This window comes from Dendronephthya gigantea, unplaced genomic scaffold, assembly GCF_004324835.1.
Source record: "Dendronephthya gigantea isolate DGI-Jeju-01 unplaced genomic scaffold, DenGig_1.0 000066F, whole genome shotgun sequence".
Lineage (NCBI taxonomy): Eukaryota > Metazoa > Cnidaria > Anthozoa > Malacalcyonacea > Nephtheidae > Dendronephthya > Dendronephthya gigantea.
Window position 1 is genome coordinate 980568 of NW_021163076.1, and position 26391 is coordinate 1006958.

A 26391-nucleotide genomic window follows, 5' to 3' on the forward strand; every position below is an offset into this window, starting at 1 on the left:
CATAAATAAGCGGACGAAAATGGAAGATCCACTGGACTCCGAAGTATCCTTCGATGTCAAGAAAATCGAGTCCCAAGATAAATGTAAACCTGGAGTGAGTGCCGTCTCAGAGGTATTGGAAGGAGATACCAATGCTGTGGTAAATGTTTGTGGCCGCATCATGTTCAAAGGTGGTGTGGAAACTCTCTTATCCAAAGGAAAGACGCTTCGAAAACAGGAAGCCTTGTTCACAGACAATACTGGAACAATTCGGCTGGTGTTATGGGAGAACGATATTCACCGGGTAACCTCATCCTTCGTTTACAGCGTTTCAAAAATTGTTGTTCGGGAATACGAGAAGGCCAAATATCTCACACTAAATAAAATGTCAATGATCGAAAAATCTACTATTTCAATTACAAGGCAAGACGACAATGCCGAAGGGTCGCCAAATACATCGAAGGTGGATTGCCCTGCAGATGGAGTCTTATCTATTCAACGCTTTTCTTCCTGCAAGAAGTGCCAGACCAAATTAATTCGCAATGGTGAAAAAATGCTGGTAAAATGCTCGGAGTGTGGTCTGGCACAACTGTTTACCAAATGTCAGCAACGTTTAACTATAACAACCTTTCTAAATTTTGATATTAAGCACGCTTAGGCTTGTGCACTCTCGTTATAGTAAATTTTGTATGACAGCTCGCGACTGATTGTCCTGCTCATGTGAATAACATGTGAATGCGTGTCAGTAATAATCCCACATTAGTAATATAATACAATGGCATCACATCTTCATTTCATGAATAAAATCTCTTTTATGTTTGTGTGTTGGTTTCCTTCCTCCTTTCAAACCAGCCATTGTCTAGTCCCAAGCCTGGAATGAGAAATTGGTGAGGGGAAGGAATATTATTGTATGTAGCTAAAGTGGAATTGATCATGGTAAGCAATAGTGATACGTTGTCCTGCTTGTAGCTCCTCATACTATCTTGGTAAATTTAAATAAAGCACGCTTCGGCTTGTGCACTCTTGATTTGCTATAACAACCTTTCTAAATTTTGATATATATATATATTATATATATACATATATTTTTATACTAAATCACTTGGGTACGTTTTCACAAGTCTGAGATATATCAAGCAATACTGGCATTTGCACCAAAAAAGGTCCAAAAACTTACCCAAATGACTTTTATGTATGTCAATGCTGACAACATAGAACTTTGATATTGCATTTAAAATATTAAAAAAGGCTCTGTACTGCAAAGTTTGATAATTCAATAATTCTCTGACTTCAGGGTGTTTGTTGATAAATAGTTAAATTTTGCAGTAGCATTTTCCTATGCTGCACATAGATAATCTTGATATTTATTTTACAAAGCCTCAGTGTTTCCACAACTTATTTGCATAAGGCTGTCCTCATGGGGAGATGGTAATGAAAAAGAGAGAAACAAAAAACATTTGAAAAGAATGCATAATATATCCTATTAAGACTAACCCTCCCTCCCTCATGATTGACATTTTGAAGGAAATTTCTTTCAATTGTGGAAACGCTGCAAAGCCTTCAATTTGTAAGTCTGAATATTAATATGTTGAAACGTTAAATTAGATATACACTACAAACAAAATTAATTAAGCACCTTAAGGTTAGAAATAAGAAACTTCATTCTCACTTCTGCAAAATTCTATTTTAGATTAACCCATTCAGCCACATTGTGCCTTGGTGCATGTGCCCTACTTTATTATTTTAGTCTGTCTAATGCCAGACAATTTAACTCATCACAGGCGGAGTGTTGGTGGTTAATGGGTTAATATTTAAATTATACTTCACAAACTCTGGTCGAAATATATGGGAAAACAAATGGTAAAGCTTGTCTCAACTCACATTTCAACGTTTCCGGAACCGGAAATGAAGAGAACAGAAAAAGAAAACAAGCCCGGGTCACATGGCTCGGCCTATAAGTATGTGCCCCCCCGGCGTCTAATCGGCTTTTTCTTCCGTGCTCACTCACGTGTAACACTCTGCATTTTTACGGTAAGTCTTTACGTTTATTTCATGTTTTTATCTTGCCTTCAAGCCTTAGTTTTCTAGGATGTCTGATAATTCAACTCGGAAACGTCATCGTAGTGATCATATGTCCTCTCCCAGCGAAAAATCTTCGCCAAAAGACTCAGAAAATCGAGCTCATCGCCACAAACGAAGGCGGGAAAATAACACCGAAGCTCGTGTTAACGAGGAAACTTTGACCAAAATCCTCGAGAGTGTCAACGATATGAAGCAACAATTTGTGGCTTGGACCACTCGTGTATCGGCCATTGAGTCGAAATTGAGCGACAATGTTCAGCACAACCTCAGCAGGTCTTGGCGAATTCGATGATGATCAATTGTCAATTCACCCATCGGACTCGCCGAAGGAATTCGACAACAACTCGACCTTTGAGGCACCTTTGGTTGGCTCTATGCCAACAACTCGACCTTTGAGGCACCTTTAGTTGGCTCTATGCCACCTTTAGACGGCGCTGAGCCGACAAATATAAACGATAAATTTAACCCGAACACTGTCGTTTCGGCAGAAGAAGCTTCTTGCGAGTTTTTTGACCTTGAGAGCTCCGCTCGACGACGATGGTCTCCCTCAGACCATTTTGGCAAATTTCTTGAGAAAAACATGCACAGACGCCTAACATTAGACCAAGTTAACGAAATTATCGGAGAAAACTCTCTTCCTGAGATCAACGCTTGTAATGCTCCTTTACTGAACAAACAGATTTTAAATTACATTCCCGCTAATCGCAAAAAATTCGTCGAACAACGCAACAAAGATTTGGCGCTTATTCAACGTGCACTACTAAACTCAGCAGGCCTTCTTTGTTGCCTACATGACCGCCTTGAACATCAGGCCACGATTTCTAACAAGGAATTATTGAACACTCTACAGCAATCGCTGTGCTTGTTGGGCTCTGCCAATCATATTGTGACAACAAATCGTCGGAAGAAGATTTTGGGTGCGATTAATCCTGATAAGGCACAACTAGCTGATCGTGAATTTCCCAATGCTGGGAAAATGTTATTTGGGGACGATTTGCCCTCCCTAGCAGCTAAGCATTCCGAGTTATTGTGGAGCCTTACTAAAAACTTGCAAAAGCATCCATACAATGTAAAACCACACCCTACAGGTGGCGGTTCCGCGGCACTAGCCCGCCCAGCAAACAAATATAATTTTCCGGAGCCTACCCAACACAGGTCAACGAGGCCCAAGCGAGGCTCTTTTTCGGCTAATGTTGAACCCCAGAATTTTCGTGGCAGGCGGGACCAGTACAATCGCAACTGGCCTCGCTAATGTCTGAACGAACAGCTCGGCTGCCCCTTTTTCTTCACCAGTGGCAAAGTATCACTCAGGACCAACAGGTTTTAAACACAGTTCAGGATTATCAACTGGAGTTCCTGTCGGAACCGCATCAAAAAGTTATTCCTCCAACAAAGTGCACAGAGGATGCGATGGACAAGGAAATAACAAATTTGTTAATCAAAGGGGCTATCATCCCCGTAAATTTTTCCTGAAAGGGGTTCTACAGTCGGATGTTCCTTGTCCCAAAAAAGGGAGGCTCATTTCGACCCGTCATAGACCTCAGTCAGTTGAACAAATTCGTAAAGAACGAACATTTTCAGATGGAAAACTTGCTATGTGCAAAACAAATTATCAACCCAAGAGATGTTATGGTCAAGTTAGACCTCAAAGATGCATAACTAACCATCAGCGTTCACCCCAACTCACAGAAATATCTGAGGTTCATTTACCAGGGCCAAGTTTATCAGTTCAAAGCCCTACCATTCGGTCTAAATACGGCACCAAGGGTGTTCACCAAACTGCTCAAACCAGTTGTAGCTTTCCTCCGCACACGCAACATCAGACTTCTGATCTACTTGGACGATATTCTTCTAGTAGCGTCCGGCACCTTCAGTCGTGCCTGATCGAGCGGGTAACGTTAAACAATGGGGGTTACCAGGGTTTGGTGTATCTGAGAAGATCAGCCCTGGGCGAACTGCAGTGGTGGATTCAGAATATCCATCGAGTCAACAGAAGTCCGATTCATCCCCCTGCATCCGAAATGACTATAACAACGGACGCCTCCAAGATGGGCTGGGGCGCAACGTGCGGGAATTCTTCAACCAACGGACGTTGGTCGCACGAGGAGAGACTCCTCCACATAAATGTTCTGGAGCTGAAGGCAGCCTTTCTTGCAATACGATCATTCCTGAAACATCAGGCGAACATAGCAGTAAAACTACGCCTAGACAACACGACAGCTGTCTCGTACATAAACAACCAGGGCGGAACCCGCTCCCCAGAGTTGATGTCTCTGACATTAGAACTATGGAATTGGTGTCTACAACACAATATTTTCATGAAGGCAGAATACCTTCCGGGGGCCGAGAACGTCCAAGCGGACAAAGAGTCGAGAGTGTTCGTCGACTCGAGTGATTGGAAAATACACTCAGGGATAATAAAACCTTTCCTGCGAAGCAGGGATATCGATCTGTTTGCAACCAGACTAACAAATCAATTACCACGCTACGTAAGTTGGCGCCCGGACCCCAACGCTTATGCAACGAGGGGTTATGCTTTCCCCCTGTTCAATCTGATCCCTCGAACCCTAATGAAAGTGAGGGACGACAATGCAACTCTCCTCCTGGTTGCGCCCATTTGGCAAGCACAACATTGGTGGTCCCTGTTATTACAACTGGCAATACGCCTGCCAGTGTGCCCTCCCTCCTCCTAAACACTCCTGGAGGATCCGTCCAACCTAGGGGCAATCCACCCAATGTATCCAAGACTCCAGCTAGCCGTTTGGCTCATCTCCAACAACGCTGCTCAGCAGAAGATTTTTCGGGAAGAGTTACCCGATTATTGTCCTCTGCTACACGACAGTCGACAAATAAGGCCTACGACTCCGCATGGAACAAATGGATTAACTGGTGTGTTACAAGGCAAATCGATCCGATTGCAGCAAATATCAGAGACATATTAAGTTTCCTAAGTGATCAATTCGATAACAATCTCCAATACCGTATCATAAACGTCCTTCGTTCTGCCATATCATCCGTACACCCATGGATAGGTGGCAAGCCGGTTGGGCAACATCCTTTCGTTATGCGACTAATGAAAGGCATTTCTAATGAACGACTGTGCAAACCAAGATATTCTTCAACATGGGATGTGTCCAGGGTAACCTCATATTTGTCTTCACTGGGTAATAATGATAAGTTATGCTTAAAACTTTTAACTAAGAAGCTTCTGATGTTACTAGCCTTAATATCACCAGAGAGGTCCTCTGTGCTATCGGATCTCGATGTCCAATTTCTAAAAATTCAGCCCGATGGCTTCGTTTTTACTCTTACTAAACCTTGAAAGACAGGGGATCCAAGAACTCTCACCACGATAGCCTTTCCATGCTTTCCGGAGGACAACACGCTGTGTCCTTTAAAATGTCTGCAGTCTTACATGATTGCTACAAATGATTTCCGTACACTACCTGACCGGAAGAAACTGTTTCTTTCGCCACTACGTCCGCATCAACCGGTTTCCAAAAGCACAATCGCCAGGTGGTTGTGTGATGTAATAACAGCTTCTGGCATCGATTCAACGATATTCAAAGCTCATTCCACAAGATCAGCGTCAACTTCAACCGCAGCTAAAAAACAACTACCACTAAATGATATCCTCAAAATGGGCGATTGGACATCTCCTTCAACTTTCCAACGATTCTATTTCAAACCAACGATTGATGACAGTTATGCAAAAACAATACTCAAATCATAAATTTTTCTTTTTCAGTTACATGTTCGAATTTAAACAAATGTTGGCTAGCATTTATTTCCCATATCGTTCAATAAAACTGCGTTTTCTTGTTATTGTTCTTTGCTAGCAGATTGGTTTTGCCCTTCCACGTTGAAATCTACCATTTGTTTCGACCGGAGTTTGTGAAGTATAATTCAAATTACACAAGGGCCTCTTGGGCCTGTTAGTGTAATTATGATTATACGAGCAAACGAAGGGAGAAATATATGGGCCCATCCCGTACCGTCTAGCGGTATCCCATCCCTTATATTTCTCCTTTTTTCAGACGTGTTAAAAATAGCCGATTAGGCACCAGGGGGGCACGTACTTATAGGCTGAGTCATGTGACCGGGCTTGTTTTCTTTTTCTTTTCTCTTCATTTCCGGTTCCGGAAACGTTGAAATGTGAGTTAGAGCACGGTAAGACAAGCTTTACCATTTGTTTTCCCATATATTTCTCCCTTCGTTTGCTCGTATAATCATAATTACACTAACAGGCCCAAGAGGCCCTTGTGTAATTTGAATTTTGTCATGATGTTTGGTCATGCGACATATTCCATCAATGACAGGAATAACTTGACCCAAGCCTTTGCTTGCTCAAAGCAGTTGCCCATATCTTCTGTAAATGGGTCTTCTTTAGAAATTATTTTGTAGAGCTCATTGAAATCTGACCAAAGCTTAGCAACTGTGTCACAAGTTTCCTCCTGGATTGCCATTCTTAACTTGCCTGGTAGCACATCCAACAAAATCTTTTTATCATTGCCAAGCAAGCTTGTACAATCATACTTCCCAGAACTTTTCCCATCAGCATTCTTTTTCTGCCAAATGTTTAAACTTACACCACATGTGCTAACCTTACACAACTTACAGTGCTAATCAGTGTACTAAGGTGCATTCCTCTTTCTTCATTTCTCTTCTTGCTCATATTCTCTGTCTTGTCCCACTCTAAAACATCTTCTATCAGGTTATCCATCAAGACATCTACCACTCTGAACATCAAATGCAACTCATCTAGAATGATGTGATCCAGATCAATTTCCACCAGTGGCTGCCTGACACAACAATAATTATTTTTTGACTTACTTGCCATTTCCTTAATCTCTTTCATGGTCCGCCTTAAAGGTCCTTCATTGCAATGACAGAGGTCATGCGACATATTCCATCTATCATCTTTATGAACCTTGCACCAAATGCAAGCATGGTTACAAGTAGCATTTTGTAACCCTAACACCATCAAGAGAAACTTATAATCTCCACCAAAAAACAACTCAAGGTTGATCATTTTCTCACCCACTCTGATATGTTTCTCTCTGTTTAGTGTGTTTATTCGATCAAATATATTGCCAAATGCTCCCTTCAGTACCTCATAGTCTTCTGATGCTTTCACAACAGCCAAACTATGATTACCCCTAGCTGACATAGGATTACTCTCCTTGTTGTCTAGCACTGCAAGTGTTAAAAAAACAAAATTTGTGTTTCTGGTCATTTGGGCCCCATCACCTGAAAACTTTATTTTCACAGAATTGTTTGTGAAGTCAAAATCTGGATTCTTGGATATAAAATGCTCTAGACATTTCACTAAAGTATCTTCAAAATCAATTTGACATCCATCAAAGTCTCCCAAGGTTGCCTGGAAATTGAGCATATTTTGTTCAATTTATCATGCCTTCGTTCAATTAAATATGATCGTTGCAATGTGCCATCCAACATTGTTATCTCATGTTAAAACTGATCACTTACATAAGGCTTGTCGAGAAGGAACAAAATTTCTTCAACTTTTTCCTTTTCACCCTGTGAAAGTGCATTAAATCTATGTCGCTTTTCTCTTTCGAGGTCTTCAGGTGTGTCTCCTTCTGTAGATGTGCTGGTTGATACTGCAAATGGAACAGCATGCTCTATTCCAGTTGTCCTCTCTTATCCAGCCCAAAAGATTCTGCAAACCAAAGAGCCGTCTTTGAGAGAGGAAACACTTTAATGTTCTACTCTTCACTGCTGATATACTCTTCCCTCGGTATGCAATTCCCTCCGACTTCGCTAAGCAGTCAATGTAAGATTTCAGCTCTTCATTTGCACTACTTAGCTCATCAATGACTTCATATTTTTTGTCTAAGTCCTTTTTCATTTCATCAATCAGCTTTTTTGATTCATCTTCAAGGTTTTGGAAGTTTTTTTTCCATTCTGAAAGATCTTCTTGTACCTTTTCTCATCCTTCAGCTTGTTTCTTCAGTTCACTGCTCGAAGTCATATGACTTTCAAATATCTGGAACTTTCTTGTTTTAAGTCCAGTTCTTTTCTTTTTCTACCAGATGTCTAAGTAATTATTTAATACATTTGATTTAATACAACAAATTACTCAAAGAGCCAACCAATTTTCAACTAATTATGCATCATTGTGTTTTCTCTTTGGAAGCTAAAGCACCTACCTTCTTAAATAATGAACTTACGGCATCACAAATTTTGCTGAGAGACTCATGAATCTCTTTCCTCACATTTGCAGAATCTCTGAATGTGAACACACCGGCTGGTGTAGCTTTCTCGAATAGATCAGTGTAGCTTTTTGTTCGCTCTGTCCCTGACCCAGACGATGTACTAGCCCCTTCTGCATCACTCGAATTTACTTTCTTTGAAAACAATTGGCCTACATATTTCAAAGACGGACTTTCAATGTCTAATTTCAATTGTAAATCACGTTTTGCAATATTTTTGTCCGACATGCTGCTTTGCCCAGGCCTGGCCTCCAAGCAAACAGTACTTGAGCCCTTGTGTCCCTATGAACAGCAGAGATACGCTAAAGTGCATGTGTTTATCAACATGGCGGACAAGGGGAAAAAATTCTACTTGCAAACGTTTTTGTCGTTCAATTTAGAGTATCTTTATCTTGGTTTTTGTTAAAAAATGATTGTGTTTGTCGGAAATTGAAAGTACTTTGCTTAGGTTTTACTTTATTATGCTATACAGTGTTAAAAAGAGGATGTTTAGAGGAATAAAATGAGATGCGGGGACCCCAACAAACGTAAGTGTACTTGGAATTATTTTAATAATTCTTAAAAGGATTGAAAAATGCAAATTTGCTGAAATTTGATAGAATACTAGTAGTTTTTATTAGCTTTATTGTTGCTGTAGATTTTTGGACGGGGAAGTATGTAGTCGATGATAACTTAACCCAAAATAGTAATTAAAACCTGCACTTACAACAATCAAGCATATTAAGATGCATGGGTCTTTAAAAATGTTTTCTAGAACTAAGATATTTAAGAAATATTGCTATTTCCCTATAAAACTATAGAGAAATCCACCATATTGAATTTTTATAGCAACAGCTTAATTAGTTGAGAATCCACCATGTTGTCTTCCATTTCTGGCAATGGTTCCATAAAATAGGTTCCAAAATCCTTTAGAATATTCGATAGGATATTCAGTAGCAGGTTTTAATGGCATATTCTATAGAAAATTTTTGTAAGAGATTTATGGCTGAATTAAAAGAATGTATGCACAACATAGTACTGCCATAATATTTCGACCTGGTCTTAGGCCATGGAAGCAAGATGGAAGAATGCAGTGATAAAGACTAAAAGCAACATTTAAAGGAAGTGGTCCCAATGCACAAATTATTCTCAGCCTTGTGCTGAAAGTAATAGGCAATCCAGAAAAGGTAAAGTTCTAGCAAAAACTATATTTACAGTTCCATAGTTCCATTTAAATAAGAAAAATACTAAGTAACTTAACTTGAAGGTACACCATGTAAGTATTTAACACTGCAAAGCTTTTAGGCTGTTAACCCAACCACAGTTTAAAAATATACAGTTATGGAACTCGCAGAGGAACACCTGGAAATTGCTATTCCCTGTCTACCCATTCCACACGCCATGCAAATTGCTCTGGCAAGTGTACTTTAACTCTAAACATTAGGGGAAAAGGTGTTTAAAAGAGGAAAATGTTAATATTTTAAAGTGGGCTCTATCAATCTCGAATTTTTGCACCTAAATTTTAAAAATAAACCGTAAATGTTTGTTTCTTTGTAAAAAATATATGCATTATAGCTAAAAGAAGTAAGGAATACAAGCGCAAATTATTTTCTTGATAAATATCACGCTGATTGCCAACATTGTTGTTGATTTAAATTAGGCAGTTAATTTTGCATCCAGAAAATATCTGAGCTGATTTGGAAACAAGCATGTTTGATTGTTATTTCTACAATTCAAAAATACATGAAAAAGTTTATTAAAAAATAATTTATTTTGCCATAAATCTAGCAAAAACTGTATGTTTTTTATTCAAATCTTGAACTTGAATTTAAAGGATTTACAATGAACAAATGCAACTCTTACATATATACATACCTACAATACTTTTTACACGAGTATAAATCCAACTTCACACACAAATGACAAATGCTAACAAACATTAATTTTTCATACATGGATTGTAATATTCATGAAGGACATGCAAATCAATTACCAATATCAATTTCCAATATAATTAATTATGCAATTATGTGTGGCTTCTATGAGAAGATTGAGAGCTATGTTCCAAGCAGAACTATATACATTTTTGAATGTGAATATTTAATCAAAAATATAAATATTTTGTGCTCTGAAACTATAACCATGATATGAACTCAATATGTCCTAACCTTCCCTCAGTTTTACAATCGAGTTTTAATGTTGTAGAATGTACTTGCATGGATAGAAGATGCATGGATAAATGCAAGAACAAGATTGATTACATGAATGAATTTAGCCTAAGCCTACATAATTTGAGCAGTTAATGCATAAAAAGCGTAATAGAAAACCTTGCCCATCTTTGAATAACATACATTTCTTACACTAATATGCAAGCTATAATTCTAGAACCATTGTCAAGTCTTCCTGCTGCTATGTAATTCAGCTATAGAATTCCCATTGGTCCCTCAGTAAGCTATTAAGTAAGCCATTCCAGTAAGCTAATAATAGCTCTCACAAATATCAGTAAACTACGTATATGTTGTAAAAAGCTTTTTTAGAGCTGGAAGTTTATTTTGCCATTGAGAAAAAATATAAACTGGATAAGTCTGCTGTAGCTCACCATGCGTGGACTTCATTGCATTAAATGAAAAGATGCAACCATTTTACCAAATGAAAAGTATACTGTCTCTTGTAAAATGAGGGAATATATTGAAATCTACAAACATAAAACTATCGCCCAAGAGGGAAAGCCACTCAATAGTATGCGACATGCTTTTTTCAGTGTTCACTAGGTAGATTCTTGTCTGGAGTGCATGCATTAATTAGAACTATTTCCTTTTCATGATTGTTTGGTAAGTGAAACTGTTTAATTAATGGTGTTTAATTAATTAGTCATGACAAACGTGATATTTAAGTGACATGTAGATATGCATTCAAGTAATTGCACTGATGAAGGCCTAGCTTAATGCACCGAAAGCTTTGCAGTATTATTAAATACTTATGTTGTGTGTCTACAAGCTAAGTTACTTACTGATGTCACCATGCAAACATAGAATATTCCATCGAAATTATTGCTACTCTGGTTTTAAAAATTAAAGTAATCACACAAAGATTAACTTTCACGACCCAACGTTTCGACACTCCAGTCTAGTGTCTTCATCAGGGGTGATCTGATGTTGAAACTTGGTTCCTTATATACTCTCAAAATGATGTCATCTATTAATCAGATGTAAATATTCTGTTGGCAAACAGCTTCCGTCATCCCTATTTAGGGCACAAAGACTCGCATTAATATGCCAGGCTTCCAAACAACACCTTTGTCCATAATGATCATTAATGGTAAGGACTTTTGAATCATTCCATCCAATGTTATGGTTAGTTTGACACACATGTTCCACCAAGGCTGATTTTGAACATCAGATCACTCCTTATGAAGACACTAGACTGGAGTGTCGAAACGTTGGGTTGTGAAAGTTAATCTTTGTCTGGTGATTACTTTCATTTATTAAAACCAGAGTAGCGATAATTACAATGGATTATATACCTGGTTGCTGTGAACTCGTTAACTTCAATAGCAGAATTTTGAGAAAAGTACAGTCACCCACCTACACCTAATTTGCATATTTCCACCTATTTCTCATCAATCGGATGCAATGGATGAAACGAATCTACTGCCCTAGTAGCGAGGATCCAAATGATTTGGAACCCCTTACGCCAAACCATTTATTGTTACAACGCCGAAATACTGCTATTCCACCTGGCATTTTTTCCGAAGAAGATATACACTCTCGTAAACAATGGAAACATGCACAGTTTTTGGCTAATTGTTTTTGGTCAAGATGGATGAAAGAATACCTTCCTATATTGCAAGAATGCCAAAAGTGGATTCAGAAAAGACGAAATCTGGCAGTTAACGACCTTGTGTTAGTAGTTGATAGAACTATTCCTCGTGGACGCTGGTTACTCGGCCGATGTACAAAGGTATTCCCTCGCCGTGACGGCTGTGTTAGAACAGCCAAGATCAAAACAAAGGATTCTTGTTTAATCCGACCGATCTCAAAGTTATGTTTAGCGGAAGAAGTTAGTCAGCAATGATATATTAATTTGTATGAAACGATACTAGTATTAACTTCAAAGGTTGAATAATCAACATAATGAAACATTTATCTGTTTATGTTAAGTAAAGCAATAGAACACTGAATGAACTTTATTCAACAACAATACAAGTTTCCTAATTAGTTATGCGTAATGAACATCAATTTAATTTAACTGAGTATAAGAAGGCCAACACCCAAATAAATCACAAGTTAGTATGAACAAGTTTGACAACAAGCAACATTTAATAAAGTAAAGTACGAAACCAATAAATCATGTTCCCTTCACATTGGTTTATTTAATGTATATTTAATGTATACGTGTGTAAATATACCATTTATGTAAAAATGACTGTATATAGGTTATAATTTAATCCATGCTTCCTGTAAGAATTTTACAGGCTTGTTAAGACCTGTGGGCTGGGAGGTGAAAATGTAAAGCCTAGGATATGTAACATAAATAAAGATCAAAATTGTTCGAAACGTGCAAACCTCTCTTTGTATATCCTGAAAGATGTGAAAATGTGTGAAACATCTTTAATTGTTTCTTTCTAGCTACCCATTTTATTCAATGTATTGATAGCTGCCATCTTCGTATCGCCCTCCTGTATGCTTAAAGGTCCCTAACCTGCTTAGCCTTTGTCTTGGTGTGTGTATTGGTTATTTCGTTGCTGTATTTGCAAGTCATGTACAAAATTTCCAAGTTATTCACAAATTTTTCAAATTTTGAACCATTGAAGGTGAGAGATTTTGTCTCTTGTTTATATATTACATATACTTTGTTTATTTCATTTTGGAAAGTTAGCCATCCCTCGCAACTTGAATGTATTAAACACTGAAGTGAGGATATAATTAGAAAATTAAACAAGACTTACCTGTAAGGTGAAGTTTGATTGAGATTCTACGAGTTATTGGTCATGAGTGAAAGGAGTCACGTGTGAGACAGCGGGGGAAGGATTGAGCGGCAGTCTTCAAAGGGAGTGCGAATGGTCATTGGTATTTACTACCAGCTGAAAGCCCTAGGGCTGGGTAAAACCATACGGTTGGTCTGTGACGCCTTCGCTCCTAAACAATAACTTGTAGAATCTCAATCAAACTTCACCTTACAGGTAAGTCTCGTTTAATTTTTTAATTCTACTTCATCATTGGTTAGTTCGCTACGAAGTCACGTGTGAGACTTTAAACTAATGACCTTGAGCACTGTAACTTTGGTTTATTATAACAACAATGATCAACATTATGCATGCTTAATCATCTTTAACAATTTTTATGAGGGTATGCCCAAAATTTTTTTTTTGATTACTTTCAATTGGTCTGTCATAAAATTTACTGAACGTTTTCATGTTCGACCACCCAGCTGCGTCCATAATGGTACTGATTGCCATGTTGCCAACCTTCGCGGCAGAAGTGGATGCTGACCTTGTGCTGTGAGCACCAAATACTGTAATGTATATGCCTGCTTTAGTTAAGTCTTTTTGATCCACTTGCCAATGGTTTCTGATGAAACTGCTTTGTGTGGCTTCTGGTAGCTCAGAAGTAATTGAGAGCTATCCTTTCGTATAGGTAGCGTTCTTGCCACATACTCTTTGAGAACAGTTACTGGGCATATCATTTTGTCTTCTGTAAAAGATTAGATCTCAATCTGTCCCAAGTGCTTTCCACCTCGAGTGGTTTTTAACAGTTTATTTATATGAAAAGACCACAAGTCATCACTCTTAATCACATGTGCAATGTGACAAGGGCAAGAAACATGGTTGTCTTCATTGTGAGGGGTCGATTGTATGAAAGCTGGATAGCGCTATCCACCGGATAGTGGTTTTTTCAATCGTTTTAAAATCGCCTGTTGTTTGCTATAACTTTGATTAAATCTTAGTATTCCTAAATCGAATATCCTCTTTACTAATCGCTGGTTCCAAAAATGAAATTTTATCGCTTTTCGAGCATTTTCAGAAGGGTTAAAAAAATCACTATCCAGTGGATAGCGCTATCTGGTTTTCATACAACCGGCCCCAGATTTTAAAGGGTGAGTTGTGTATTCTCCCCCAGAGATTTTAAGTATTTTGTAACCACAGACACATCCTAGATCTGTTTGTAACGTGGTAGTGCTGGTCTATTTACAAACACTCCTTGCATGTATCTTGCCACTAGTGGATGGTTGCCAAATGTGAAATTGTCTATTGGGTGGATAACGCTAGATAGAGCTGAGCGGACTGTGTTCAATGTGTGCTATTAGGATAGTCCATCTTTGTAAAATTTATGTAGAAAATCAATTGCTGTCCCTACATTTTAAGAAATGGGATTAATACCTCGCTCACAATAGTGCTGTAAATAGTATCGGTACTGTTTTTTAGTTCCCGGTCTGCATGCTTGTATGATGATTGAAACAGCTTCCTTTGAAATTCCTTGACTTTCAAAGTAATCCCCCAATAAGTGGCACATAAGTGAATGCAACTTCTTTTGTAGAGGGTGTTATTTCTGAGGGTGAGATGGTAGCCTCAATGTAGTTAGTGTGCTAGGTAACATAAGAGGACACTTGATTAACATATTAGTTAGATATGGCCACCATGCCTGGGTTGGCTAGTGTGGAACTACTATTATGCCTGTTGACTTCACTTCTGAAACTTTTTACAATACTTGGTTGATAATGCAAAAATCTGGGAATGCATAGAAACACATATTTACCCAGGAGATGTGAAAGGCATTTATGGCTTGAGCCTCAGGGTCAGGTCGGACAAAGGTGGGGAAAATGTTCAAGTTGCTGCCTACATGCTCAACCCAATGTGGTACTAGTAGAGGAAGCATGATAACAGGTGATTTTATTCATGTATTCATGCAACAGAATATTTCTCTAAGTTCTGACTTGAAATGTATTGCACCTAATGTGCCAGAAAAAAATAAAATTCCCACTCGTTTGGTTTCACTGTAATTCACAGGTTTTTCTGTTTTAATTCCAACAATTGTTACAAATTAACATAATATATGAACCCTATAATGAACGCCAATATGGTACCTATATTCAAATATAGAATAAGTTGTTAGATAGTTTTATTCCTTTTTCCAGGAAAGATTACACATAATCAACGTATAGAACGGTTATGGCGTGATGTATTTAGTGGATGCATTAACTTTTTTTTATGATTTGTTCTATTCTTTGGAAAACAAGCTCACATTGGATCCTAATGAGGAAGATTGTGTATTCCTGAATATAATTAGTCAACATCTTACAATGTCACCTGTTTTATCCATTTTTTCCATGTTTTCAATACATCACCCATTAAGTTCTGAGAATGATAAAACCCCAACAACTATGGGTGCAAGGTCTGCATCAAGCAAGAGGATCTGGTCGTGCTGAAGATATATAGAGTTTCAGGTGAGGATTTAATGTTTATTCCTAATAAAATTATTCTGTCCATGTACAAACCAAATAAATGCTGCATACATAAGTATAAAAACTATGTATATTGCAAAGTTTGATTTTTATGTTAATGCTGTAGAGTTTTACTAATTATTATGGTGTTGACTGGTCTGGACCAGTTCCTGAATCTGAACCTGATATTGTGGAAGTTCCAGATACAAATTGCCCCTTCACCAATGAACAACTGAGAGAGTTGCCACAAACAAATGGTATTACATATCTTGATGGGATGCAAATTTATGAACAATTACTTGCCATGTTACCATAAATTTTACTGGTGTTCGTTGTAACACTTTAACATAAATAGAACGTTTAATTTTACTGGTGTTCATTCCAACACTTTAACATAATTAGAACATTTAACCTTATGGGCTTAGAACAGAGATACAACTAGAATATGGCAAATTGTGCTTTCAAACTTGCGCACACAGGCTCACCAAGTAATTCCTGTGCTGCAACACTGGCATCTCCACCAGCATTTGAAAGAGCTAAATCAATTGCATCAGGACTAGCCGTTGGAACCAAATCCTGCAGTCTATTTCGTACCTCATAGGAACTATTTATAAAAAAATAACATTATGTGTTATAAGTAAAAGACATGCATATGATGTCAAGATGTGGTAGAGACAAAAGAAAGAGAGATAGATTCACTTGCATGATTTGAAAATCTTTAAAAAAAGTCTTTGCACCAAGACTTTGAAATTATGAAAGTGAATGGATTTAACAAAGTCAGGTAACAGAAAAAAGCCTATAATCAGGGATATTGTAAGCAGCACATACAATTAATTCAAATGATGTGTGTACTCATCAATCATAGTATTACTAACTATATAGGTGATACCATAGTAAGTGCATATTAGTGATTAAAGTTTCAATACCTTTTCACAAAAAAAGTAGATTCGGGTGTTCAACAAAAACATGCCATATCAAACTATATTATGGGTTGCAATGAGTAACTTGAAATCTTCGTGTAACTTTTATTATATAGAAAGATTGTTCCTTTCGCTCATCATGAGAAAGGACGAAATGCAATACATATAAAAGATATATACAATAACAATGGTATTAGGTTTATGAAGGAGTATATTGCAAGACCATTGATTGATGGACGCTTAAAAAATCTGTCTTACAAGTGACTGCACTGCATGTAAAGTCTGAATTTTTAATCATCACAAAACAACGATACTGCATTCCTAATATTAAAGTGTGTTTAATTACAGAACTGCGAGTTGGAATTGAACCAACTGAAAAGTCAAACAGACAGCTTGACATTTCATTCTACTAGACACAGTTTGGCATTTATTGGTTGGAGTCTTACAAACTTTTTCCTGTCGGTCTGTTATGATCTGGATCATGATCCATTCATCATCATCCCATTTTTCATCAATTTCTTCCAGGCTTGCCAGAGAAGTATCTAGATGTCGAAAATAAAAACAAAAGCTATTGCTTTGTTAGTAATAGCAAGTTGACCCTGTAATGTCTTGATTCTGTTGCAACCCAAGAAATAACACTTCCTATCACCCAATAAGTTCTACAACAACAGAAATGTAAATACGAAAAAAATGGGAGACTAACACTAAACCTCAGGGGCCAGTTGTATAAAAACGTAGTTAACTTTTAACTATAGTTAGTGACAGAATTGACCAATCAGAGTCATGTATTTCTGAGTTAACTATGCAAAATGTAGTTAAGAGCTTTATACAACCGGCCCCAGAAGACTAAACTGACTGATAAATTAATCTCACATGCATATGTAGCAAGTTCCATTTTTGCATCAGCGATTTTCTTTTCTGTCTACAGAAAGGCATTGAAAGAAAGACTAAACGAATGCTAAAAAGAATAACGCATTTAAAGCAAAAATATATACTGTAATAACCTCTTCCAGGGGAAAAACCAACAGCTTACGTAGATTACAAATTTTTTGCATACTCCAACTCAATAGATGCTCAGTGATGCAATCCTTGCGACCTGTAAAAGGAATGTATGGAATGTCAATGTTATACCGTTTATCTCCATTAAGATGCAGTGATGCACAACTGCATAATATATTAACCTGATGCTATCATATTCTTGGTGGTGGATCCAAGTCTGGAGAGATAGCTGTTGATTTGTTCAACTTCCTCCCCAGGAGTTGCAGCAGCACCTTTTTGCCATCTTCCACTCCAAATAACCTATGTTAAATACAATGAAAATCTGCACCTTTAGTTATTGAAAACACATGCAGTTGTCACATGATCAAAATGTAAACATTGCAGACAGTCACCTCAATCACCATATGGTGGCAAAAAAGCATTGTGCTTGGGGTGCGTGCAAAAACATTCCAGATTCCCGCATTTGTGGAATAGAAACAAAAAAATCCAATTTGTTTCCTACCCTTTCCTGCACCCAAGGAGATCACCTGAGAAGCGAAGGCGGTGGATAACAGCGTGTCACAGAGGCGACGGTTTCAAATGTAATAAGGATAGTTATATTTGTAGTCTCCACTTTGTTGGTAAACACAGGCCAACAAAGGAACATCCAGACCCATTATCTGCAAATTATGAGTGAGGAAAAGGTGCACTGGTTTATAATTTTGAGCGCAAATGCACACATTTATCTTAAATGCTATGTACTCATTGTATTCGGTATTAAAACTGTATCGTACATGTAGGTTAAACATCTGCAACTTAAGAGGAAAAAACCATGTGTAAATAGAAAACACGATACAAAGTTGAAGAGAAAATGCATAACGAAAAGAGAAGAAGCTCATTCACTGCTGGAACTTCACGACTCCCTTGTACTAGTAAACAAAAATATGACACAGTCAATAGAAAGTGAGGAGCTAGCAGCTCATACTCTTCTAGATTTGACCGAGCAGACTGCAGAAAATAAGGATAGTGTAAAGTACAAAGAGGTTGGCATACAGGTAACCTAGCATATATATAATTATCATAGAAGCAGAGCAAAAAATTAAAGTCAACATTACTCAAGTATTTAGCATTGCAAATTTTTGCATTCATTTGGTAGACCAACGTATGTTTCAAAGACCTCACACCATACAGTGATTGCATGCTTCAAAATAGAGAAGCCTTAAAACCGGTATCTGTTTATGGCAAGTTATTTCTATTCAAAAGGTTTGTTGAAGGAATGCCTTGAGGTGTTATTTCATTTCTTAAAAAGAAAGGCTAAAAGTTTATTGACAGAATATAATTACAACATGAAGAATCGTAGCAGCCACAAATACACTTTTTATGCCGTAAGAGACTAGCTATATATTGCCTATATGCCGCATCTTGAGGTTTCATACATACCGCATACATACCGCATATTATGTAAAAGTGATACCAACTATTGTCAACAATGTAGAGTAGTAACTAACACTAGAAAATTGCATTCCTAAAATTAATACGAAATATCTACATTAGGACTGAATATGTAGGCTATACATCTACAGGGTGTATCAAAAAAAATGTTCCAAATGTAAAATTTCTGTTTTTCAGGATATTTTGCAGAATTTGGCAATTTTTTGTGTTCCTTAGAGATAGTTAAGACTTATCTGGTATACCTAGGCCAAGTTTGGTTTTTCATTAACAAAATTATGTTACCGGGGGGGTGGTTCCTTTCCACTGATATTGAGAGGGCTTGCGCGCGAAAATGTGAAGCTGAAATTGAGATATTATTTAGCTGTCTAAAAGTAGGAAAGCTTTTTAATAAACTGTCAAAGTTTCAGGAAAAATAATGCAAACTGGGAGCAACGCGCGACCCCTAAAAGTGACAAATATTTCATTGCGCGCAGTGGATTAAATGCATGGTTGATTTTAGCGTGACCGATCTCATGCAAGGCTGTGCAAATGAATAAATTAAAGCGAGAAACTGAACAAGAAGACGAAGCGATTTAATAACAAGAGTTTTATTCTTGATGTTAATCCTCAACATTTCTACCATTTCTTTCTAAGCAAACTGCGGCTCGTCTCAGCATGGTAAACACTGAACGGCGAACCACATTTGTCTGTCCTGCCTTAAATTATCCATTTCGTTCGAAATTCTTTCTTGCAAATCGCCTACGCTACCACCGGCAAATCTAGGCGAATGGACAGACAAATGATTCGCTGTTCAGTGTTTAGTATGCTAAGACAAGCCGCAGTTTGCTTAGAATGAAATGGTGGACATGCTGAGGATTAACATCACGAATAAATCGCTTTGTTTTTGTGTTCAGTTTCTCGCTTCAATTTATTCATTTGCCCACCTTGTATGAGATCGGTCACGCTAAAATCAACGATGCATTTAATCCACTGCGCGCAATGAAATATTTGTCACCTTTAGGGGTCGCGCGTTGCTCCCAGTATGCATTATTTTTCCTGAAACTTTGACAGTTTATTAAAAAGCTTTCCTACTTTTAGACAGCTAATTAATATCTCAATTTCAGCTTCACATTTTTGCGCGCAAGCCCTCTAAATATCAGTGGAAAGGAACCACCCCCCCCGGTAACATAATTTTGTTACTGAAAAACCAAACTTGGCCTAGGTATACCAGATAAGTCTTAACTATCTCTAGGAACACAAAAATTTGCCAAATTCTGCAAAATATCCTGAAAAACGGAATTTTTACATTTGGGACATTTTTTTTGATACACCCTGTATATTACTGACATCATACCATATTGATATTACACCGCATACGCGTGCATGGTATACGATAATTAATGTTATGGAATTTGTAGCTGCTTCAAACACAATATTCTTATCATACAATTGGCGTTCACTCACAATCACTCGTGATGCTCACATTGTGTGTTTTTACACTTAAAATAAACCGGAATTTGATTAGTATTTTCTCACCTCTACTTGGAAAACATCAGCTAGAATTGCGTGCTTGCTTTGCGCGACAAACACAGTGACCTGCACTCGCACACAATCAGTACAATCTTGCTCTATAAAAGCAGTGCATTATGATTTACTAAGCATTTTGAATTCAACAAGCATGGCTTCCAGCACGAAGAGGGGGAAATTTTGCGTCTGCGGAGCTCCTGGATTGCGCAGTTGCATTAATACATATCACGTTGAGGGGATATCGATGCATAAGTTTCATGCAAATGAAGAACAGAAGAAAATGTGGGTAAAATTTGTGCGAAAACATCGGCCGAATTTTACTCCTACGAGTTCTTCAGTAATATGCTCAGCACACTTCGAGAATTCTTGCTTTGGAACACAATATCACATTGATGTCCCGGACGAACTGAAACCAAAGGCCAGATATTTATTAGAAGGGTCTTTACCAACAAAAGATTCAGTTGTTCTCGAGGAATTACCAGCGACATGGCGTATGAAAAGAAGGGTGAGTCTGGCGATATTCTATGTAGCAAAACATTCCTCATTTGCCTATTTGAAATATTGTGTCCAAACAGTTGCTTTGTCTTAGTCGGTCAATGCTTTTTTGCAATTTGAATTGAAAATAATTGTGAATCTTGCAGATTTTACGGGATCAGCTATCTCCATCAGCAAGTTGCGCAAACGAATTATCCAGTCCTGAAGCAGTCAAAGCAGTGTCATCGGCCCATGGAGGAGTTTATGCAAAAAGCGGAGGGGGAAGCAGAGGGTGACAACTCAGAGATGGGTCATGAATCTCTGTGTGTAAATTGTAGCATAAAACAGGAGAGAATTGAAAAGCTTCAGAAGTTGTGATCGAAGCAAAAGAAGCGTAATTTGAAGTCCTGAAAAGAGAATATAAACCTCCAAAAGGTTTGTTGTAACCAATTACTTATATTAGCTATAACACAGCACCATTTTATCTCGTAAAAACATTAATTTTTGCATTTTGGCCACCTGGATGTGATTGATTATTTCACTGATTTATTGTGTTTATCGTTTTAGTTAGTTGAATATTTGCGAAAAGATTTTTCCTCTGAAGAAAGCAGCACTGATGAAGCAGAACACGAAATATGTGAAGATATCTGTATTTTAGACGAAGCATGTCATTTCTATGATGAATTAATGGGGGATAGTTCGGATGATGATTTAAGAGGGGAAACAAAATATCCAGACTGGAACGCAAACATGAAGGACGAAGAAGCTAACGCATCAGATGTTGAGCTTGGCGAAACAGAAGATAAAAATACATTGCCCGATGTGAGGTAGGTCTTTCTTATTTATAACATATTGCAACAAGCGTTATTCTCCGGAACTCTAAAAAAAATAATTCGTTGTCTTTCATTTTAGATTGGCTGATAGTGAACCAAAATTTATTCTGTTCTACAGTATGTTGGTTTCACTGTTCTCATTGTTCTGTTTTGAATGCAAGGCACAATCACCAAGTGTTAATGTCAAAATGCATGGATCAATGGCAATAGTGCAACAAACATGCAAATCATGCAAAGGGTATACGTGGAGGAGTCAACCGTTGGTCCTGGGAAAGTATCCGCTGGTAATATTTTACTGAGTTTTGCGATCCTGATGTCTGGATCCTCAATTAGTAAGGTTCTGCTGTTATTTAAGCATATGGGCCTTAAAATGTACTGTGCTAGGACTTTTTTCCACCATCAGAAGAAATTTTTGTTCCCATTAATACTGCAATACTGGGAGAAATCTCGGGCTGTATTAATCGGTCAACTGAAGGGTATAAAAGATAGCGTTTGGGCTGGAGATGGTAGATTCGATAGCATAGGACACAGTGCAAAGTATAGGTGTTATACAATGTTGAATTGTAACCAGACAAAACTTGTACACTTCGAACTACTTCAGGTATTTTAATTTCCTTTAACTTCAGGCATATTTTTACCACTGCGCACCAGGCGAAGTCTAGAAATGGTTAAGGGGTGCACCCATTCTACTACTGTATTACCTTATTCTTACAGGCCAATGAGGTTAGGAGTAGTAAAAAATGGAGTTGGAAGGTGCCAAGCGTTCATTTGACGTGATAAAAGTCAAGGAAGAGCTTCCAATTAAGACATTCGTGTCTGATCGCCACCACGGTATTGGAAAATGGATTCCATCCACACAAAAGGATACCACACACTACTATGATATTTGGCACCAGGTGAAGTCAACTGTGAAGAAAGTACGGCAAGCAAAGAGAAAGGCTGCAAGATATTAAAAGAATGGGCGAAATCCATCAGAAACCACATATATTGGTGTGCTGTATCAACCAAGCCTGGCTTTGCTTCCCTTATAGAAGCAAAGTGGTTGCCTTTCATGAGGCATGTTTCAGAAACAATGAGCATGAAGGACATCCAAATGCATTGTATGACAAATGTAATCATGGTGAAATTACTGAAACTAAGAAGTGGATTAAAATTGGTTCGTGGTAGAAATGGCACATTCCTAGATTGTGAAAGATGATTTTCAACATCTTATTGTTTTTTATCTTTTATAGGATCGAAACCATACCAGAAGCTCAAAAATATTCTGACAAAGAAAAGCTTAGTAAAAGATATCAAAAAGCTTTCACCTGTTGTCCAAACTAGCTCTTTAGAGGGTTTTCATTCTGTGTTTAACCATTGGCATCCTAAAATGATTCACTTTTCTTGGTTAGGGACATACTGCTGGTTAGTACACAATCTGTGCTTAAAGTAATTACTTATGAGCAGACTGTATACAATAATAGTAATATTGGATAGAAATATTGGACTAACTTATGTGAATTTTTTTACACCTAGGCACATTCTAGCATGTTTACACTTCAATGAAAATACGCATACGGTGACAAAGATGTCCAAGAAAGGCATTCCATATATAAAGCTCACCTACCCAAAATATAAATTGGGTGAAGAAATGGTCAGGGAAATTTCTGTTCCAGGATAATATAGTGTGTATAAATAAATGTGTAAAATGGTATAAATCCATAAATTAATACTAATGTTGTTATTATAACATCTCCTCAAGGTTATATAGATGAAATGTGTCATGAGCTTCTGTACAAATGCAACAAGGAAGATTTGAAAAAGACATCAAAACAATTTAAAGTTTAAAAGTTTGAAAGTAAATATATTTGTAACGTTTCGTCTTTAACCTAAGACATCTTCAGACAAGTGATATAAAATTACATGAGATATGAATATATATAATCTATTTACATATGTATATTAATGACGGATAGGAAGGTATAAGATAGACGAGGGGACATAAACACAATACAAAAACTATGAAAACACGTTACAGAAGAAGTGAGGGTTTGAGTTTGGGGATGAGGAAGCTTTCATGAATCATGAGTTCATGTTTGTCAGAACATGAAGAAATAATTTTAAAATCATCAAAGTCGCCACAGTGCCCTGCAGTGGTTATGTGGGAGAAGATGCTGGACAAAACTGGACTAGATGACGGTTTTCCAGTTATAGGGGAAATTCCCAAGTGTTCCGATACTCTGGTGTGTAGATGGCATGTGGTTTGACCCACGTACACTTGAAAAGGTATACAACACCAGATCTCAGAAACTTGGGAACTTTATCCTTAAATGGAAAAAAGGAAGAAATAGGTGTGATGGAGCGAAAAACAAAGCGAATTATTAAGATGCGGATAAGCAGCATTACAAAGTCGAGTAATTTGATTGCGAATCTGATGCGAGTGGGAAGCAGTGAAGGGAAGGCAAAAATAGACCATTTTCTTTGAAACTGTGTGAATAAGTGGTTTTGGCTCAAAGGTATTGTTAAGGAAGCGACAAACTAATTTGTCAAACATATGAGCGGGTTAACTATTCAGGTTGAACAAATTACTGACAACCTTACGTTGCATATGAAAATTTTCACAACCAGAACAGAGGTTGAAGATTCGGTGAAGTAAACAGGAGATTAAAGAGCATTTATATTCAACAGGAATGAGACTGTGGAAGTTGGTAAAAAGACCGGTAAAAGTGGGTTTACAATAAACAGAGGTGGAGAATTTACCTCTTGAGCGAGTTATTTCAATATCTAGGAAAGGCCGCTTTCCGTCTCTTTCCAATCCAGATGTAAAAGAGATATTAGAGTGCTGGCAGTTTAGGTAATTAAGAGAAGGTAGGAACGTGATCCAAGGATCTAAAAAGAAGAAAACAATCATCAACATAACGTCGATAAAGAATAGGTCTGAAAGAAGGAAAGTTGAAGAGCGATGATTTCTCATGGAAAGACATGAAAATATTGGCAAAGAGTGGTCCTAGAGGACTACCCATAGCCACACCATCAATCTGCTGATAAATCTGGCCATTAAAGGAAAAATGACAGTTTTTAACAGAAAGAGATAAGAGTTTGGTGAATTGTGAACGATCAAGGCCTTCAAAACACATACAGTTTGAAAAAATTAGATCTAAGATGACCTCAATCGTTTCATCCACAGGAATATTAGTGAACAATGATGCGACATCAAAACTGGCCGTAACTACATCGTCTGAATAAATGTCACTGCTCAACAGTTACTGAACAAAGGAAAACAAGTCCTTTTGACAAAAGAACTGATAGAGATTGGAGTAAGGAAAGGAATGAAAAATTTAGCTGTTGCTTCACTGGTTTCTAATATAGATTTTATACAGCTTAAAAATGTTTCTGATCGTGAGAATTCGAAGAAATTGAGTCAGCATCAGCGTGTTAAAGACTGCAAGTTATTCCATCTCTACTCGGGACAGAAAAATTCAAACTCAGCCAACCCTGATGACGTGGTTTTCAATTTCTCAAATCGTCTCATCTCGGACAAAGAGAAGGAAATCCTTTCGAAAGGCCTTAACTTGACCAAATTGAATCTCTGTACTTTTTTCACGCCGTTTGAAAAATTTTATAACCAAATTAAGCAAGAACCAATCAATACCCATTCCGGTTTTTTTTTCCCTGATTCGATCAAACTTAAGTTAAAAGATATAGCATACTCTGGTTTCCGCAGCTACAATCGACCTAACACCTACACCCGGGAAGAACTGAACATTCTCAAAGACCTTAGGAGCGATAGCAACGTTGTTATTATGAAACCCGACAAAGGTAACGGTGTTGTAATTCTCAACAAAGATGACTATAATATGAAGATGGATGAAATCCTATCGGATACTTCAAAGGCTGGCAACTGTATCAACGAAAGAACTTACAATGAACTGTATCCCACTGGTACACGCATTGGCATATTATACGGACTTCCAAAGATTCATAAATCCTCTATTCCTTTTAGGCCCAGTCTATCATGTCTCAATCACTATTCGTACGCAATAGCTAAATTTTTTATTCCTTTCCTTACTCCAATCTCTATCAGTTCTTTTCACTGCATGAAAAACGCCGTATTCTAAGGTATTCACATGTGAATACTGGTTAGAATAAAACACATGTTGCAAGCGTATTCCGACGTGGAATATTAGTGTGAATACGGCACCGTATTCTTAAGTATTCTAAGTGTGAATATGCTGTGAATATGCGCGTATTCCGACCAATATTCACACTTGGAATATCTCACTTCTCGCTTAATCCGTGTTTCCACAAGATAATTTCTGAAGCTGACATTTTTTAAACTTTATTTTGAATGCTGAAAAATAGAAGTGGAATTTTATAAATAATTTGGCGCAAAAAGCGCGCTTTCAAGTTAATAAACATTGATCGAGGATCGCGCATTCGTACTTGTAAGAAAGCTTTTCAGCGAAAAATAAATATGGGTCATTCAAGAAGAGAATCAAGAACGAAAAGGGCTTAGTAAAGTCTGCAAACTTT

The 26391-nt window shown here is 37.6% G+C and overlaps 1 pseudogene; it reads left to right on the forward strand.

The window, feature by feature from the left end:
• Positions 1-19: 19 nt before the first annotated feature.
• On the forward strand, positions 20-23046 carry LOC114530806 (annotated as a pseudogene).
• The last annotated feature ends 3345 nt before the right edge of the window (positions 23047-26391 follow it).